Here is a 6784-nt window from a genome sequence, read left to right as displayed (position 1 = left end):
TCCTTGGAGTGAATTAAAATGCTTTTCTCTAATACATGGCCTTAGCTCACCTTGTCAGAAACATTATTATTAACCACTCAGCTTCTGTGACAGTGTTTTGCATAAAATATCAAATACCACTATGAACATGAATAAGAATACTATGACCATCATAGCTAGTCTAAAAAAATTCCAGCACTTAAAGTGGGAAAAATTAGAGGAGTCTATTGTCATTTCCTTTCAGGGTGACTTCATGAATAGGAACAGACCATCTGGAAAGAGTGGCATGATTATGCTATTAAAAACAAATCAAATCTGTGAAAGGATAGTGGGGATCTGTTTTTCTATATTTCTTTTTCATTGACTTGGATGAGAATCTTGACACTCTCTCCTAGTGTGTGAGCCCCATATGGGACAGGGATTGTGTTAGACTTGATTACCTTTTATCTTCCCCAGCCCTTAGAACAGTGCTTGATGCACAGAAAGCACTTAGAAGATTTATTATTAAATATGATAATTAAGTTATTTTATGAGATTGAAAATAATTCTAAAAATTGGACATGCAAATGCCAGTCTATCCAAAGGGTCTCATGTTAGATATTTTAATTCTAAATTGAGCTATAAGAAAAGAGATCATCATATTTTATAACTAAAGCACCCTGAGACAATCTATCTTTTAATCAGGAGCATTAACATTCTAAGATCATGTTACCTAGCTCAAGAATACTGGAAATATAAATGTCAAAGAAGTTTAAACCTGCTTCCAAATCATAATTATAAAATTACTCCCAGTAACATAATCAAAATGACTACATCTGGAACTTGTTTTTCAAACGGTATTTGGTAAGCTCTTACTATGTGCCAGGCACTGTACTAAGCTCTGGGGTAGATACAAGCTAATGAGGATGGACAAAATCCTTGTCCCACATTGGGCTCACAGTCTTAATTTCCATTTTACAGATGAGGCAAATGAGGCACGGAGACATTAACTGACTCGCCCAAGGTCACAAAGCAGAAACATGGCAGAGCCAAGAACAGAACTCAGGGCTGTGCTCTATCCACTAGGCCATGCTGCTACAGTTTTAGCAAGGAAACAACCTTACTGACGATTTAGTCCTTACCTTACACTTTTTCATCTTTTGGGAAAATTTAACTCGTGTCAATCAATTTTCACCTCAATTCAACTATCAAATTTCTTCCTTACAAAATATAGTGGGCAGTTCAACTTCAAATTAGTGGCACTATATCAAATGTTCCATTTATTTTTTGGTACTACAGTGCCTCACGATAAAGATGAGCTACGATGAAGCAGCATTATGTAAATGACTAATTATTTTCTCAAAATCAGAGTTTCAGAGATAATGAGCTAACTGGAACATGGAACATCTTTTCTCGTTATTTAAAGACTTCCGTTTAGTACACATTTTCCCAGCTGCCAAGGGAGAAAGGGAGGGAAACCCTGAAATATATGCAAGGAGAAGAGAGCTGTACATATTGCTCCACACTAGGGCCGTATCGGCGTAAGACAAAACAAACGTCATCTTCGAACAAAAAGTTCAGAATCCATATGGTTCATTGCAGGCCAACAGTGGCATTTGCTACAGTCTCTAATTGTTGCCATCTGGTCCAAAGATAACAGACTCCTTAGGCAGTTGTACAAGACAGGGTGTTTATATCAGCAAGGTGTGGTTTCCTAACTGCCCCTGGTGATTTCTGATTGGCACCAGTTGTCAAACAGGGATAATTCTTTGGATTCTATAAACTATTTGTATTTTTAAGTAACTTGCAAATAAAAATGAACGTACCTCAAATGTCTTTTTTTTCTGAAAAACAGAATAATACTTAATTTTAAATATTCTTTAAAGTCTCTGGCAAAATTAAAGATTTCTAAATTCTACAGGCATATTGATTGTCTTTATAGCTGGGTCACAAGTAATTCAACTGTTAAAACTGGAAATGAAAGTTATCCAATGCCATTAAGCATACAAAATAAATTACTTCAAACATACAAGATCAGTTTACTTGCTGAGGTAATACATGTTATATAGGTTTGCTTTGTTGATTTATATGTCTATTTCTCTTCCAGCAGATAATTCCTTTTTCAGAAATAATAACAATTAATCCAAGGAATGACAGCTCTGGTCTGTCATTAAATAATTTTAATTATCACCTGCAGATGCCTGAATACAAAAGAACAAACTTAATAAGGTATTTATTTCCAGAAATAGCCACAGAGCAGACACGTTTCAGGAAGTGAAGGAAAAAAAAACTTGGAATTTGGAAGTCCTAGGGGGAAAATAAATGATTTAGTGAAAGTAATCATGGTAAGTGTCTAGTTAGTTTCATACCTACAAATTATACAATGCTTTCCCCAAACTGTCCAAAAGTGGTACAAGTGGTTTTGACAACCTCAACAGCCTAGAAAATGAACTAATATTAAATATCCTAATTTGTTAGGATTAACTTTGTTCAGTACATAGAAGAAGATGCTGACATGCTTCTAAACAGTACCACAAAAACAGTGTTTGCGTAGCATCCTACTCGTTTTCTAAGTCAAGATAAGCGTAAAAATAATTATCTGATTTCCTTTTTTTTTAGTTCCTTTTACATGCAGATGTGTTTCCACAGCCATATACAACTGTAATTACTGTTTTAGCTTTGGAGTTGTTGTCTCGGTAAACAGAGATTAAGGGAACAATGCTTTCACAAACATCAGCGGTGAGGGCAAGAATCTATGGTACTCTAAGGCTAACATCAACAAAACGGATTGATTAATTGACTTTCTGTTGACCTAAAAGGCTCCCTGGCATTGAATTGTGCTTAACGTTTCTTGAAAATATAAGAATATTGTCCTACACTCTGCACTTGAGTCTCCTTTTTAAAAGAATGCTAATAACATACTCTTCTGAGCAAAGGACTCCTTTTTCTTTAGATATCACTTTCCAAGCCAGATATATGCTTCCAAACCCATTACCTAAACCATAAAGGGTCATCATTCACTACCCCAATTTGTGTTCATGACAATAAGATCTAAGCATGTTTCCATCATTTGATTACTCATAGAGTGAACAAAATCAAAATACCTGCATCCCACTAGAGTCAAATAAGGGCAGACTGCGCTTTTGCCTTTCTTGCAGAAAAGCAGTGTGGCTCAGTGAAAGAGCACGGGCTTTGGAGTCAGAGGTCATCGGTTCAAATTCCGGCTCCACCAATTGTCAGCTGTGTGACTTTGGGCAAGTTACTTAACTTCTCTGGGCCTCAGTTATCTCATCTGTAAAATGGGGATTAAGACTGTGAGCCCCCCATGGAACAACCTGATCACCTTGTAACCTCCCCAGCGCTTAGAACAGTGCTTTGCACATAGTAAGCGCTTAATAAATGTCACCATTATTATTAAAAGGGAGAGCTACTCAGTCTGGGGATAAATGCCCAGGAAAGAAATCCCAGAAATGAGAGTTTTCAGGAGAGAAATTACAGCAGCAGCATCTTTTATTGTCCATCACTAAACCCTCCCAGATCTAATTGGGATGCAATTGTGTGAAACAAGTACATCTGGCTTCAAAGAAAACTCCCCATTATACTTGCTCCACAAAGGTATGCTTTTGGAAAAGTACAGAAGAAGTAATACCAACATTCACTGAAATTATGTAGGTGTCACTCACATAGGTTTTGATTCAGCAAAATGCAGATAATTGATTCTAGAATTAAAGCTTAAAAATGATAAACTAACAAATAAACCCCAAACTAATACCCAAAGATGCAAAGGTGAAGGCCTTCCTTGAAGAAAGGTTTGTTCATTCATTCATTCAATCATATTTATTCAGCACTAACTGTGTGCAGGACACTGTACTAAGCACTCGGGAAGTGCAAGTTGGCAACATATAGAGACCATCCCTACCCAACAACGGGCTCACAGTCTAGAAGGGGGAGACAGACAACAAAACAAAACATGTAGACAGGTGTCAAAATCGTCAAATGGCAATACAAGCTATGGCTTCAATTAATTTTAAACAAGATGATTATGCATGTTTTGTTTCATTTAGCAGTGACATTCATTGATGCTTAAGGTGTGCAGAGCACTGAACTAAGTGCTTAGGAGAGTACAAAACAACAGGGTTGGTAGACAAGTTCCCTGCTCACAAGCAGTTTATAGTGTAAAGGAGAAAATTGACATTACAATAAATTAGGGATATATTCATAGGTGTTGTGAGGCTGAGGGTCGGGTGAACATCTAGAGCTTAATGGATACAAATCCAAGGGCAAAGCCTGTGCAGAAGGGAGAGGGATTTGGGAAAGCAAGAATTTATTCTGGGAAGTTCTCTTGGAGAAATGTGATTTTAATAAGTAGTCTCTTAACAAGAAGACCATAAAGTCAATTAATAGTGGTGGTTAAACATCCTAAGTGGAACCTGGGCCTAGACTTGGGTGCTTCTGCTTCAGGCCTTCTATCATTATCAACTTATATTCGATTTGCAATCAGTTTGACAGACGTTCGTTCCTCTTAAATGTGGATTTACAAATGCAGTCTGAAGGTTTTTCACATATTCTGGGAACGTGGCAAAGTGGTACAACCATTTTTATTGTGGTTTCTTTAAAAATCAAATCCTAAATATTCCTGTCGAAGCCCTCCCTTCTGGAACAGTCTGAAGCTTCCCTCATCAATCAACCAATCACATTTGTTACACTTACGGGGTGCAGAGCACTGTACTAGGCACTTGGGAGAGTACAATATACAGAGTTCGTAGATATGGTCCATGACCACAAGGAGCTTACAGTCTAGAGGGGGTGACAGACATTAATGTGAATAAATTATGGATATGTACATAAGTGCTGAGGGTGGGGCAAATAAAGGGTGCAAATCCCAGGGTAAGAGTGACGGAGAAGGATGTGTGAAAAGACGTCTTTGTGGGGAGAGAAAGTGTCTACCAACCCTGATGTACTGGACTCTCCCAAGTGCTTAATACAATGCTCTGCAAACAGTCAGTACTCAATAAATACATCTGATTGATTGAGAGTTTTGTTGCGGAAGGCCTCTTGGAAGACATGTCCCTCCCTCATTCATCTACTAGAGAAGCAGCAAGGCTTAGTGGATAGAGCACAGCCCTGGGACTCAGGAGGACCTCCTGGGCTCTAATCCCAGCTCTGCCACTTGTCTGCTGTGTGAGCTTGGGCAAATCACTTGACTTCTCTGGGCCTCAGTTACCTCATCTGTAAAATGGGGATTAAGATCGTGAGCCCTGTGCGGGACAGGGACTGTGTCCAACCTGACTAATGTGTATCTACCCCAGCACTTAGTACAGTATGTGGCACAAAGTAAGCACTTAAAATATACCATAAAACAAAACAAAACAAAAAAAATCTCCCTATCCCCTCCATCTTGAAGCCTGAGTCACTCAGCAAAGCTGGTATTTCTTCTCTTTGAAAGGGTTAATCAGTTGATCTCTCTTCCTATACCCTTTTTAAACTGCCAATACCATTACCTGTTTCTTCCATTCAGGGCAGGTGCTCCAGGGCAGAGTTTAGTACTGATACCTCAGAGAGGAACAACTACATTTCACCTACTAGGCTAGTGAGAAATAAATTGGCCTGAGAACTTGCAATTCTTATGATGTATCCAAGCCCTGATTATACCCTCACATTTGACAATTTATTTCCTGCTCTGAGTCTAGAGGGTTTGGGTCTTACATCGTCATCTCCGACCCACAGCGACTTCATGTACATACTTCTCCTAGAACACCCCACCTCTATCTGCAAATGTTCTGGTAGTGTCTGTAGAGCTTCCTCGGTAAAAATATGGAATTGGTTTACCATTGCTTTCTTCCACACTGTAAACCTGAATCTCCACCCTTGACTCTATCCCAGGCCACGGCTGCCTAGCACAGGTGAGTTTCGACTTGTAGCAGATTGCCTTCTACTCGCTAGCCACTGCCCAAGCTAGGAATGGAATGGGTAGGCCTCTGCTTGACTCTCCATCCTATAGCCAAGACTGGCAGAGTACTAGAAGCTCTCCAGATGTGATCCTGAGAGGGGGGTTTGGGTACAGGGCACATGAAAAGCAGGGACATGTGGGATAAAAAGCGATCTAAGGTTTTCTCAATGAAGTTGGTCTCAGAAATGAGAACTGACAACTCAGTCCGATGGTGAGCCTCAGACGTGAGACTTTAGGATCAAGAATCTGTGTGGAGGAATTGGTTATATGGCTATAGATTTGGCAACATGTTCTCTCGATCCCTTGTCAGTCACAGTACTATTGGGAAAGCTTTCCTTCTCCTTGCCCCCTCCTTCTTCACCTCCCTTCTCTCTTTCTGTAGCCCAGCCCACACACTCTGCTCCTCTGGTGCTAACCTTCTCACTGGGCCTCATTTTTGCCTGTAAGTAAACAATCACACTTACCAGCTTCAAAGCCATACTGAAGGCTCACCTCCTCCAGGAGGCCTTCCAAGACTAAGCCCCCCATTTCCTCTGCTCATCCTCCCCTCCCCATCGCCCCACAGCATTTGGGTATATATGTGCATATTTATACATCTATATACATTAATTATGTGTACATGACCATAATTGTATGTCTTCATATTGATGCTATTGATGCCTGTTTACTTGTTTTGATGTCTGGCTCCCCCTTTCTAGACTGTGAGCACGTTGTGGGAAGGGACTGTCTCTGTTGCTGAATTGTACTTTCTAAGCACTTAGTACAGTGCTCTGCACACGGTAAGCACTTAATAAATATGATTGCATGAATAAATTAAATAACATGCAATGAACGAGTGGGTAGGCAGAGTGCCACACAGACGTGTAATTGAAAGGT

General features: G+C 39.6%; 1 non-coding gene across 1 annotated transcript; it reads right to left on the bottom strand.

Moving 5' to 3' along the window:
• Positions 1 to 5871: 5871 nt before the first annotated feature.
• Positions 5872 to 6009, bottom strand: LOC119936023. Its single transcript, XR_005453618.1, has one exon. It is a non-coding gene; the product is annotated as a small nucleolar RNA SNORA7 (small nucleolar RNA).
• Between the last annotated feature and the right edge of the window lie 775 nt (positions 6010 to 6784).

Source organism: Tachyglossus aculeatus, chromosome 12, assembly GCF_015852505.1.
Source record: "Tachyglossus aculeatus isolate mTacAcu1 chromosome 12, mTacAcu1.pri, whole genome shotgun sequence".
In the NCBI taxonomy this organism is placed as follows: domain Eukaryota; kingdom Metazoa; phylum Chordata; class Mammalia; order Monotremata; family Tachyglossidae; genus Tachyglossus; species Tachyglossus aculeatus.
This window is presented reverse-complemented; position numbering and strand designations above follow the sequence as displayed.